We start from the raw sequence: 14,085 nt of genomic DNA, 5'->3' as shown, positions 1-14,085 counted from the left end.
ACACACACACACACACACACACACACCTGCCCCAGGGTGTTTTAATTTGTCTCTTGTCATTTCTGCGGGGGATCGTAATGACATCAGCAACAACAACACCTACATCCCAAAAACATCAACAGTCTGCTCACATTCATATCCATATGGTCACACACACACACACACACACACACACACACACACACACACACACACACACACACACACACACACACACACACACACACACACACACACACACACACACACACACACACACACACACACACACACACACACACACACACACACACACACACACACACACACACTGCGTGACCTCATTCCTATATTCTGTCTCCTGGGAGAAAGAGGTAGATGAGAAAAGAAATAAAAAGATATGAGGTGAAACGAGAGGAAGCAGCGCGTGCAGAGATGAATTCAGACGAGGAGATGCTAGAGTTATAAAATGATAACATCTGACTGAACAAAGGAAGATGAGGGTTTGAGGTGATGGGAGAGAGTGATGAGCAGAGAGAGAGATGGATCAAGGTGTCATTGTCGTCCCAGGGGTGACATTTATAAACAAAAGCAGGGTCATGAGGCGGGAGGGGATTCTCTGGGCAGCAGATGGCCACGAGGAGAGTCACTCCTATCTCGGAGAATAAAGGGAGACCAGGAGATAAGAGAGGGTGGGCGACGGTGAAAAGAGAAATAGAGATTGAGGATTGCGGCAGAGAGATAAAGAGAAAAAAAAAACATTCATATATCCCATCAAAGCTATCTAACCAGAGCGTCACTCAAGAAGAGAACAAATAGATTCTGCTGTGTTTTGTTTTCCTCCTGATTCGCACGCAGTAAATCCTTTAAGCTCTAAGAGGGAAATGTTTAATTAAAGTGTTGCTGTTCCCAGTATGTAGTGTCTCTACTTTAAAGAGTCCTCTCCTGCTGGTGTTCAGGTGTATATCAGTATGTAGTGTCTCTACTTTAAAGAGTCCTCTCCTGCTGATGGTCAGGTGTATATCAGTATGTATTGTCTCTACTTTAAAGAGTCCTCTCCTGCTGATGTTCAGGTGTATATCAGTATGTGGTGTCTCTACTTTAAAAAGTCCTCTCCTGTTGATGGTCAGGTGTATATCAGTATGTAGTGTCTCTACTTTAAAGAGTCCTCTCCTGCTGATGTTCAGGTGTATATCAGTATGTAGTGTCTCTACTTTAAAGAGTCCTCTCCTGCTGATGTTCAGGTGTATATCAGTATGTAGTGTCTGTACTTTAAAGAGTCCTCTCCTGCTAATGTTCAGGTGTATATCAGTATGTAGTGTCTGTACTTTAAAGAGTCCTCTCCTGCTAATGTTCAGGTGTATATCAGTACAATTTCAAATCTGGATCAGTCTGTATCAGATCCGTTGCAGCCCCTTTTGTAGAGATTTGGGTATGGAGGAAAATAGAGAGGGTTGTGTTTTCTGACACTTGGTGAGTTCCCTGACACACCGGGGACACATATTCATGTATCAAAGACCTACAAAGGTGCATTTTGGATGATAGGTCCCCTTTAAGAGAAGAACTTGAGTAAACGCACCTACTGTCCATCACTGCTTATAACTTCCACGCAGGCAAACGTTTAATAATGTATTACTTGGAAATGAGTCTCTGAATTTTATAAATACATTTAAATTAATTTCAGCCATTTGTTTCTCTCTACTGCCACCTGTCTTTAAATCAATGCTGCCCCTTGACCTTCGGAGGGGGCGGGGTCGATGTTTCCAAAAAGGTCTTTCATGTCGGCTCATTGTCGGCTTTAAGAAGGATCCATCACAGAATCATCATGGCCTGTTTATCGACCGGCTACCGACGCCTCGAAGAATCTGGATCTGCTGAAGGCATTTAGGATGAGTCACACCAAGAGAGAGAGAGAAAGAGAAGGGAGGAGGGAGGGGGATACAAGAGGGGAGAGGAGGCAGGAAAACCCCCTCTTCTTTCTCCCCTAGAAGCCAAGGACATGCATGTTAAAGGATTACACTGCGAGGGGGAGGAGAGGAGAGATGAGGGGGGAAAGGAAAGGAAAGACAAGTGAAAGGAAAGGAGAGAAATGGGAATGAGAGGAAATGTAAGGAAAGAACAGGGAACAATAGGAAACGAGAGATAAAAAAAATAGGATGAGAGAGGAGAGGAGAGGAGAGGAGAAGAGAGGAGAGAGGAGAGAGGAGAGGAGAGGAAAGGAGAGGAGAGGAAAGAGGAAAGGAGAAGAGAGGAGTGGAGAGGAGAGAGGAGAGGAGAGGGGTTAAAGGAGCAGAACATGACAGGACAGGAATAAAGGAAAAGGGAAGTAAATTACAGAAAATTACAAAGAAGGAAAGGAAAGGACAAAAAGGGAAAGGAAAAGTAAAGAAGGAGAGGAAGGGAAATAAGGGAAATTAAAGGAAAGGACGGGAGGATAGGAAACAAGAGGAAACGAGAGGAGAGAAGAAGAAGGAGAAGTAGGGAAAGGCGTGGTATTGGGGGGGGGGGGCTGGTGGGTGTTGTGATTGAAAATGAGGAGGATGGAGAGCCATTGATCATCTGTCTCCACGGGTTACAGTGACCTGACTTACAAGCATCCACACTCAAAGGCTGTATGAACTCTGTAGTGTGTGTGTGTGTGTGTGTGTGTGTGTGTGTGTGTGTGTGTGTGTGTGTGTGTGTGTGTGTGTGTGTGTGTGTGTGTGTGTGTGTGTGTGTGTGTGTGTGTGTGTGTGTTTATATTCTGTGCATGCCTGTGAGCGTAATATATTATGGTCTGCAAGTGTGTGCTTCTTCTTCAAGGCATGGATTCTCCATTTTATTGCCAATACATCACAGCTATAACTAGCAGAAGTACTACGCTGTTCTTTGGGTATACACCCCGATGATAATTACTGTGAGACCAGGAAGTGGGAAGAGAAATGAAGTCTGCGTGAGGAGGTGTACTTTTACAAACTAATGTTGAATTGATGTGTCTGTCACAAACTTCTGTACTTTACACATTCATAGTTATTCAAACCCAATTTCTGGTGCTAATCCTTAAGGTTGTTTGTGAAGTTCATTTTCAAAAGACTGTATGCTTGTAACGAACGGAAATAGACACTTGTTGCTAAACATCTGTAGGAGAATAAGCGGAAAATAGGGAATAACCTTTTGTACGACATCATACGACCCATTGTATGAGAAATGAGAATATTGTGGGATCCTTGCACAAAAAAAAAGAATATTTCTTCCAACATTACAACTTAGTATCTCAGGAATGACCCTCATTAAGTGCCAATGAAAGGGGGTGCACCACACATGAGGGTTTCTAACTGTATCTTTAGAAGCTAGATGTGTGGAGATTTAAAAACACATATTTGGAGGTGAATCAATGATAAAGAAAACACAGAGAACATTAAGAGGAGATGCTCCACATTGCTCAGACATCTGTCCGCTCAAATACTCTCCGCTCTGAAAATCAAACTTGACATCCAAGCCACTTTAAATTCTGCCCAACATCCGAACAGCAGATTCTCCCACTGGATTCTCAGATGAAACGCTTCTGCAAAGCAAGAAGGATCGCCGGAAACACACCGAAAAGACAATTCGACACAAAGGCAGCTGACGAGGACTGTATCTCTTCATCAATGGCAGATGGACATTCCTCATTACTCGCCCCAGGAAGCCTTTTGCTCGCGCTAACCGGTGGGTCCAGGGATGATTAGCCTGGCGTGAACTTCCTAAGCCCCGAGTCCAACGCGCTCTCCTCCCACTCCCCAGCATCTATGCAAACCTGCCTGTGTCAACTCAATTTATTTTCCAATTTCCCGCAGGGTGAAAGAGTGCCTCTCACTCTCTCTGTCCCTGTCTGCCATCTATCACTCCACAGCTCTCCATTATCTCCTCTGTCTGTCTTCCCGTGTGTCCTCGCCTCTTGTGTCTTACTCGTCTGTTTTCCAGTTTAAATTTCAGCTGCCATTGTGTGTTCCTCCTCTGGGTAGTGGAGTGATGACGCAGAAGAAGAAGAGAGAAGCAAAGTATTTATAGTTTATATAAGAGATTAAACAGTTAGTCGATTCAGAGCATAGTGCATTGACAGATAATGAAGCAGGCAACCATCTAACTAGAAACACTTAAGCATTTAGGGCAGAAGTAATCAATATATTTATATAAACAATGAATCACATGACTAATGGGAAATTGCTGTGATAAACCACATAGATATATAGATTAAAACCAACTCATGCAAAGCAGCAAGCATCAGCCTCTATAGCTGTTAAAGAAAGTGGAACATTTACAAGCTCCAAAAAACGTTTTAGTGATAAACCGTAGCGGTACGGAGATTAAAACCAACTCTACAGCAATAAACATTACATTCAATTTCACTTGTTAGACGCTGTTATCCAAAGCGACTTACGTACATTCGGTACAGTGGGCAATCCCACAGGAGCAATTTGGGGTGAAGTGTCTCAGGGACACAACGACATGCTGACTGCAGTGGGACTCGAACCTGCTATCCCCTGATTCGAAGCGCACCATACAGCGCCGCACCATAGACAGTAAGCATCTAAAGCTGTCAAAGAAAGTGGACTATTGAGAAGGAGTCCCTGGAGACCAAACTAGAGCAATTAGCAAAACAGGAAGTGAATATTAAACTTGCATTTATCAGGTGGTTAAAAAATGATTTTAAAGAAATGACCTTGTTGCTCGATGTGTAAAAAGATGCCTGTTTATTAACACAAGTCAAACTCTATAAGGAGGTTCTACCGGATGTTAGTGGTGTGTTTTGAAGGTTTGTATCTGTCCCCTAATCAGCCAATACAAATCTATGAATGCAGGTTTAAGTCATATGTCAAGCAGAAATATAACACACTGGGTGTTTCTCAATGTCGAGTACGCTTGCTTGGTAGCACATGTCTTCCGAGGGTCTTGCTTCAGAAGCGAGGCAAGAATACTTCCTACTGTAGCATTCGGAAAACTAAGAGTGGAACAGGCGAGCAAGTGTGCAGGTGTGCGTCATATGAGAGGCCCCGCCTTAAATGTTCCGCCACAAATTTGGGGAAATTGGTCCGTGCGCAAAGCATTGTGGGGATTTTAAGACACATGTGCAGCCTCGAAATGTCTTGCTAAGAAGGACGCCGGGCTCGGTAGAATTCCAAGTATGCTGGACATTGGAACAGTCCTTCGGCGGCACTCGATGACGTAGTATGCTTGAAATAGTGGCTCTGGAGCAGCCTTCCTCGACATTGAGAAACACCCACAGTCTAGCTCTCCAATGTCTTTTTTTAGATTTGGACGATTGGTGGGTTAAAATGTAGTGTCCAATGTAATGTCCAGCATTTTCATTATCCTTACATTTATAGCCTATGCCTTTTTAATGGAGAATGATGCATTCTGCCAATTTTCACTTGACACTATGCATGTGATTTTATTGACTATTCTGTTGTTTAGATTAAGGTTTTTTTAAAGCAAAATTCCATTCAAAAAAGTTTGTTCTGGTTCTAAACAGTCTTCTTTTCTAACTTAACGAAAACCAATACTGTATCTCATTTGCATGGAACAACCATTAGATTATGTACATACATGTTCCATATAGTCATATCCATCAAAAATGAGAAATATTGTCATTCATACCCTCATATTGATAATAAATATATCACCCAGCCATGCTCGCACCTCCAGTTTACATATTCATGCTGCTCAGTGAACAAGGGGCTGGAATACACTATCGACTAAACAGGAATTTATCAGGAACAACAATTAATCTTGAGGGAGGCGAGTCTGTCTCAGAGTGTCTGTGTGTGTGTGTGTGTGTGTGTGTGTGTGTGTGTGTGTGTGTGTGTGTGTGTGTGTGTGTGTGTGTGTGTGTGTGTGTGTGTGTCTGCACCTGAGAGAGAAATGGAGCAAGACTACAGGATACTATTGAAGATATCTTTCATGCTGACCGCCTGATACACAGCAGACGGATCAAATACAGACAGACGCAGGATTTCAAGGGTCAGCCAGCCATGAGGGGACGCTCACATTCCCTCCACCTGTCTGCAGATCATATGACATTTACACAGGTAGCTGAGCATCATGGTGTAACTATGTATAATTTCCTTTAAAGGTGGGGTAAAGGTAATGTAATTTATTTCAGAAACACTTTTTGTTATATTCCATGGAATGCTCTTAACATCCCGATAGCAATGAATATATGAAATGCTTTGACAATAAATACATACAAAAATGTCATCAGTGGAAGCCGTAGAGCTGTAAAAAGCACGACCAATCATCTGAGCCGGCCCGGCTAAAATAAATGGATGGCCTACCTGCCTGTCAGCCTTCCAACTGTGCACAAACTTATCTCGTGCCCTCATTGGTCATGTGCGCGTTCGTGTGTGTTGGAGGAGGGGCTCTGTGAGGAAGTCTGAAGGAAGGGGCAGATCTTTTTCGGCTACATATTTTCAAATTCTAGCGCACTCGAGCTGGATTCTCCAAAATGACATACCCCACCTTTAAGGAGTGACTTTCACCTTTTAAATAACATCACAGGGTCAACAGAGCGTGACTATGACAAGCTTAGAAAATGCTTGATAAACAGTAGACAACGAGAAATAAGAGCAAACAAACCAATGCAGGAGTGCTTTATAGGCGGCATGACAAATGGAAGTCCAATTGTATGGAAGTCTATGAGAAAATTGCTCTTCTTCTCACCTGATTTAATACCTCAGTAAACATTTTCCTGATGAGTTTATGGCCTCGATCGCTAGTTCCAAGTTTTCTCCAAAACAGCATGATGTTAATTTGGTAAATGATGGACGTATTTATAGAAGAATAGACGATAGAATACTGTATGCTTTAAGGCGGACACTAAATTGTGACAGAATTGTCCAGTTAGTGTGTTGTGTGGCTTCTGTCTTAGAACTTTAACCCTTTTACAGTGTGGTTGATTGATGATTGGTCGCCTCAACATGTCTTATTTATTTCCATCCAAATGAGTGTAGATATGACAGGTTTCAAAATGCCTAATGCATGATACGCAGTCCTGAATAAGCAAACACATGGTTGTAAAACTGAGCTGTCAAAAGAGAATAAAGAGCTATCTGTGTCCATGCAAAGCCTCACATTACACCTGCTGTCATCCCCTGACTTTCTTCCATACAAGGCTACATGAATTATTGAGCGATGCCATGCTTTGTCAACTACTACACCTCCGATTGAGCAGAATCAATATTCAACGTCCTTTTGCAATTTATAAAAAGACAGATCCATGTTGAAGCTGTCCAAGCTGGATACATCATGCCATAATACAAAAAGTCACCCACAAAGCTGAGCACATGCTTCCTCTGTGTCTCTAGTTTCCCACAGGCAACAACTGTCTCTACTCTTTAGCTGTTTTTATTTTAAATGATGCTACAAAGTCCTCAGCGGAGGATATAAAAGCCACAACATTCAGAGTAATATCTACAGGTCTGTGTACTCACCTTTGTTAGGGAAGGAGTGTGTGTGTTCGTTGCTCGGTGTGTGTGTTAAGAGCTCCGCAGCGCAGTAAGCAGCCTCTCCTCTCCGTCTCACTCCCACTGTGAGCTGGAGTAGTGTGTGTGTGTTCCCTTTCACTGGCTATTGTTACCGGGAGGGGAGCCAGACTGAGCATGCTCCAACATGAACAGCCATTGAGGTTGGCATGGAGACCAGAAAGCGGCTGCCGTGCTCGAGTTGTGAGGCTGACAAACACACACACACACACACACACACACACACACACAGAAGGTGCTGCTGATGAGGTGTCATCACTGGTTGCGTTTCGACACTTGATTAATCCTTCAATGTCCTTCATTTCATCCACTTCAGACAGAATAAAGTGACAGCTGCTCTCTCACGCGCGCGCACACACGCACACACACACACACACACACACACACACACACACACACACACACACACACACACACACACACACACACACACACACACACACACACACACACACACACACACACACACACACACACACACACACACACACACACACACACACACACACACACACACACACACACACACACACACACACACACACACACACACACACACACACACACACACACACACACACACACACACACACACACACACACACACACACACACCAGTTCTCAGCATAACACCCGATGAACAACCTGTCTGTGACAAAATAATCTTGCCGCAGCTTTTAATTGAACTACTCATATCTTAAACTGTAACTTTTATTCATGTATTTATTCTTTTACATTAAATGTCACTTGTTAGACACTTTTATCCAAAGCGAATTACATACTCAATACTGTGGACAATCCCCACAGGAGCAATTTGGGGTGAAGTGTCTCAGGGACACAACGACATGCTGACTGCAGTGGGGTTTGAACCTGTGACCCCCTGATCCGAACACCAACGCTCAACCCACTGCACCACACGCCTTTTAATGTTTATTTTATTATCTTTGTTTTTCAATGCCATTTTCTTAATGTCTTTCATTTTTGTGAAGCACTTTGAATTACCTTGTGTCGAAAGGCGCTATATAAATACACTTGCCTTGAATTAGAGACATAATATTGGCATTTAAAAAGAAATGTACTCATTTTAGCCCATTGTTGATTCCAATGCACGTAGAACATCAAGTCTGTCCTCTAGTGGATATGAATGTCAACTCTCTATTCATGATTTACATACTGTTGCTTAAAACTCAATAATATATTAACAATATGATTGAATAAAATGTCAAAGTGATTTGTAACCAAACACACTTTAAAGTCCAAGCTAGAAAACTGATCTTATCCCTCATAGGTCAGTCTCAGGTATGACAGGTGGATGTTTCTGTGTGACTGCAGACACTGTTGTTGTCTCCACTTATTCGACGCATAATAACAACGTATGATTGATCTGCATTATCATCGTCATAGTGGTGGAAACGTTCTTATCAGGCAGATGTTTAAATGATGACTTTCCAATAATATTGTAGTTAGCAAAGTCATTATTTCAACACTAAAACACAACCCCCCTTTTACTAGAGATGTCCCGATCAGATCACGTGATCGGGGATCGGAGCCGATCACGTGATTTTCAAAAGATCGGAATCGGGAGAAAAAAATCGGGGATCGGGATTATTTAAAAAAATATATACTTTTATTTATTTATTTTTATTCAATGTTACAAAACAAAAATGACCATGTTCAAGTCTTAAAGTCATCCTGAGGCCTTAGTTTTGGTTTCAAATTACACAACATCATGTATGTGTTGCTTCTTTGGGGCTTGTTTTCATAGACCTGGTTGCTTATTTCTCTCAAATCTGGCAACAGAGTGGGCGCGGTGTCTAATTGTAGCAGTAAGCTAACGAGTACTGAAAAGCTTTATTTTGTTTTGATCCAATGCTGCACAACTGAACTGATCCAATGCTGCTGTGAAAGAAAGAAGCTATATCCATGTTGGATAGAATATCCAATTTAAATAAAAAAATCACCTTAAGGAACAACTTGAATGCTTTTTTTCTTTTTTTTCTCTTAATGCATTGCATAAGGATCGGATCGGGAAAAATCGGTATCGGCAAATTGTCAAAATCAAATGATCGGAATCGGATCGGGAGCAAAAAAAGGTGATCGGGACATCCCTACCTTTTACCATGTTGTGGTCGTGAGCATTGGGAAGGAAGCAATCTAGATGTCATCATGTAGATTAAGGCATCAAATCAGATCGCAACCAACACATGTTATGATGGAAGGAGTGGACAATCGATGTGGTTTGTTGTTTAATTTAGAGGACTTGTCATCACTTATCATCATATATCAATATCAAGACAATGCTATTTAAGTGCTGCTATGATAACCTTGTCCATATTGCACCGCTGACCTTCATCTTCATCAAGGATATGAGTGGTATTGACCGTGAAGGGCAGCATAATGCATCAGGACTCACAGGAGAATTTTATTAAAAGGAAGAACATGATTGACAGCAATCAATGTTTTCTTCTCCCATCATGAATTATGAAATGATTGGAGCTCTTCACATACCACTTGCTTGGATTTAATTAGGTCTCAAATGTGCCTCAATATAATCCCTTTTTCCTCATTAATATGCACATTTATTTACACAGCAGGATGCTCCAGGTTTAATCAGATCTTCTGCTCAGTGGGAGGACCATGTGTCGTAAAAATGAATAAATTGAACAGGCTCTGCATCGAACTAAAGGAATGAACATTGCTTCGCAGAACGATGCTCCAGCTGTGTTTTCAGGATATTTGTCGCCAGCTGCTGTGTGTTGTAGTGACGGCGTGTCGGTGTTGGTTGGCCACACATCCCACTTCCTGTGGGAATTACAGTCACGAAATGCACCATGTGGGAATCATCCAGCAGCTGATGTGTGTGTGTCTGTCAAACACAAACCAAGCAGTAACCTCCAGGTATGAAAGACGAAACCGATGCAGAAGTGATTTAAATCTGCATTCTTTCAAATGGCCAGCAGGGGGCGAATTCACTGGTTGCAAAAATAATTGTATAGAAGTCTATAAGAAAATCACCCTACTTCTCCCCTGATGTATTACCTCAGTAAACATTTCCCCGATTAGTTTGTGGTCACAATTTCTAGTCTAGAAATGAAAGACTTCTTTAATACAGAATGATGCTTATTTTGTGAATTATGAACCCATTTACAGAATAATAGACAATAACGTAGTGTTAGCTTGTGACACAGTGTTCTCCAATGTGGGAGTTGTCAGTATTTCACAACTTCAACCTTTTCACAGTGTGGTTTCAGTTCATGAAAGGTTTGATTTAATGTTGTCTAAAAAAGCCGATTTAGTGTTTGGTTGTACTTAAATCCACCCCGAGTTTGTATCTTAAGGTTTATTGCACTTATTGTAGTTGCTTTGATAAAGCGCCAGCTAAATGTAATGTAATGTAACTTCTGGTAGTCCACATGGCAACAGGTGACATTACAGTGACTCGGTCCACTTCTTATACAGTCTATGATCCTAAAAATGCCTAAAGGTGACAAGTCAAAAGAAAATATGGGTCCCTTTCAGCAATATTATACAGACTTGTTTTGTTTTCCTACCCCCATACAAGCCAAATCTTGAAAACACCACTTGTATATTTTCTTCCGTCTCCACTAGCCACAGCAAATAGAGAAGATAAAGAGATATCAGGCCATTATCAGCACTCAATGCATCCCACTGGCAGCAGGGAGTGTGTTCCCTAAGCACCTGCTGTTCGGCATTTCAAGGATACCTGCCATCAACAGGAGCACATTCAAATGTTTCAAGGCTGTTTCAAGCAGCTCCATCACACATCAGACGATCAATATGCCGACAGCAGGAGGGCATTAATGAGACCTCTGTGTGTTTATGGTGAATATACACTATGTAACACAACGTGTCGAAATCCACTTTTAAATTCATAATTTAAATTCTGCAACACATGACTATAAACAGGCAGGTGCTGAAAGTAGAACCAACAAAAAGAGAGGCAGAGCAAATCAACTATTTTAATATTTATTTTTATTTGATTGTAAAAATGCAATTTAAAGAGGCCCTACTTCTTTTTTTTTTTTCTGGGTTTCCCTTCATGTAGTGTGTTATAGGTTTTAGTGCATGTAAATGGTCTGCAAAGGTTAAAATCCCTGATTTCCCTCCAGAGGGAGTTTCCCTCACACACACTCTCTCCCTCTCCCCCCCCCCCCCCCCCTGCCTGAAATGCCTCCATTTGACTCATTTGTTTACTTCCAGAAAATAGTGACATCACTATGTATCACTCGCGCTTCTATTGGCTAGCGCTCCAACACATTGTTCGTGATAGGCTAAGAGGCGGGACATCTCTAAGCGGTTGACCAATCACAACAGAGCCGGCCAGCTAACCAATCAGAGCAGACTGGGCTCTGGTTTCAGACAGAGGGTGAAAAGAGGTGCTGTAGCACAGACAGTATGAGAAAAATAAAGAGTTTTTTTAACTTTAAATCATGCAGACATGTCCCAGTAGAGACATAGAATACTAACATTAAACCTGCATAATATAATTTGTCATCTTTAATATTATTCATAGTGTATAGCTCTTATAATGTTTGCAATATTGTGGAGCGCAAAGACCTGATAGCATAAACATGGCGCATTATTCATGTGAAAAGTAAAGAGCTTTGTCATTTCTTGGGCTCAGACTCAGTCCGACACATTCCTGTAGAAGCCAATAAGGGGAAGCCTTTACGGCATGAGTATATAATGTATGGGAGTGAGTGTGTGTGTGTGTGTGTGTGTGTGTGTGTGTGTGTGTGTGTGTGTGTGTGTGTGTGTGTGTGTGTGTGTGTGTGTGTGTGTGTGTGTGTGTGTGTGTGTGTGTGTGTGTGTGTGTGTGTTCTGTTGTTAGACCCACACAGAGGTCTTGGTGCTCCTGACACAGAGGGTTCGAGATGTGATGAATCCTCTGAGCTGCCTCGCTCTGCCGGGGACTCACGCTTAGATAATTTATGAGGGCTTCACCATCGGTTCAATAATTCATAGGGCACTCGCTTCGCCGTGGGCGAGTCACGGACAAGCCTTTTACTGAGTAAAGAGGGAGAGAGAGACATTTGTGGGGCGCAAACTCAATAACAACTTGCCACATCATTACTTTCTGAGGCCTGCTAAATTTAGCCCTGCTCTATGACTCAGGAGAGGAGGGTGAGCCAGCTTTTAGTGACGAGTCAGTAACCCTGGGAGCCCAAAAGCAAAAAGCAGAGTAGGGTTTTCTTAAAATAACAAAAATAGCATAGCATTGAAGGCAAGGCAGACTTCAGTCATGTCATATGTCTATATAGAGTGGGGATGACTTGCTTTTTAATGCCAAACCGGAAGTTAGCAACAGAAGGGAAGGGATACCTCGTCTAAAGGAAATGGGTTTTTGCTATTAGATTTCTGAATATGGCACCTGTGTGGACTCCCAGATGTGAATAGCTGATGTTACGATATGATATAGTTTATTGTCCCCGTAAGGAAATTTGGAATTCTGGGTGGAGTATGTGGGTGGGATCAGACACAATTTGTTTTGCCTGATAATGGACTGCTTGTATATTTCTTGGAGAGATGGGTGTTTTTTAAGCCCCATAATTTTCATAGCAGTCTGTAGTGTACCAGTTGGGCTAAAAACTAACTATAAACAACTTTTGTTCAGCAAGATAATCTCCACATATAACACCACGTAAATTATTTTTGAAGCGTCAATGCATCTGCCAAGAGTAAAAAGGCTATTAACAAACCGGTTGGCTGACTTTGCATTATCACCGCTAAGCTAAAGGTGGTTAATGTTGGGCATAATGACGTTAAGAAGTTTAATTTAGCTATACCTGTCATTTTCACGACACAGAGAAGATCCAGACATTTACCAGTAGGGTTTTTAATGACATACTTTATTTCTAAAAACAAAACATTAATATCTCGGACTCTCTCAAGGGCTGAAAGGGATGACTTTCTACCTTGCTCTTGGAAATATAAGTGTTTTCCTTAGAAACAAACTGGATAGGTTTGGAGCAAAATGGTCTACAACATGATTGGGTGAATGAAGACACTTGAATATTATTTGGACTGCGTTTCTATTTTATTTTCTCTTTTGTTTGTTTTGCTGATAGTATGTAAAGTCTGTCTTGTTTATTAAAGGTGCGGTAGGTAATTTTGGAGAAACCAGCTCGAGTGCGCTAGAATTTGAAAATACACAACCGGAAACAATCTGCCACTTCCTCACAGAGCCCCTCCTCCAACACACACACGCGCACATGACCAATGAGGGCACGAGATAAGTTTGTGCACAGATGGAAGGCTGACAGGCAGGTAGGCCATCCAGTTATTTTAGCCGGGCCGGCTCAGATGATTGGTCGTGCTTTTTACAGCGCTACGGCTTCCAGAGATGACATCTTTTTATGGATTTTTTGTCAAAGCACTTCAGATATTCATTGCTATCGGGATGTTAAGAGCATTCCATGGAATATAAGAAAAAGTGTATCTCGAGCCGGTTTCTGTAACTTACCTACCCCACCTTTAATTATCATTTCTATGCATAAAAACTAATAAAGAGATAAAAGAGAAAAATATATTAATATCTCTTCAGCTTCAGTAACCCCAGACCTGATTTCAGACATCTTATCAAAAC

At 41.8% G+C, this 14,085-nt stretch overlaps 1 protein-coding gene across 3 annotated transcripts in view; it reads right to left on the bottom strand.

The window, feature by feature from the left end:
- arhgef49 (Rho guanine nucleotide exchange factor 49) overlaps window positions 1-14,085 on the bottom strand; it is a 145,947-nt gene that overhangs the window by 47,935 nt on the left and 83,927 nt on the right. Inside the window, exon 1 of one of the 3 annotated variants that reach the window (XM_079665254.1) lies at window positions 7,428-7,516. The exons of the other annotated variants lie outside the window; for them this stretch is intronic. The gene's annotated coding sequence lies outside the window, so the exon portion shown is untranslated. Of the gene's footprint in view, window positions 1-7,427; window positions 7,517-14,085 lie in introns of those variants that run through there. 3 annotated transcript variants of the gene reach the window in all.

The sequence above is a fragment of the Notothenia rossii genome (genome assembly GCF_949606895.1).
Source record: "Notothenia rossii genome assembly, chromosome: 2".
In the NCBI taxonomy this organism is placed as follows: Eukaryota; Metazoa; Chordata; class Actinopteri; order Perciformes; family Nototheniidae; genus Notothenia; species Notothenia rossii.
The sequence above is the reverse complement of the archived record's forward strand: the minus strand, read 5'-3'. Positions and strand labels throughout refer to the sequence as shown.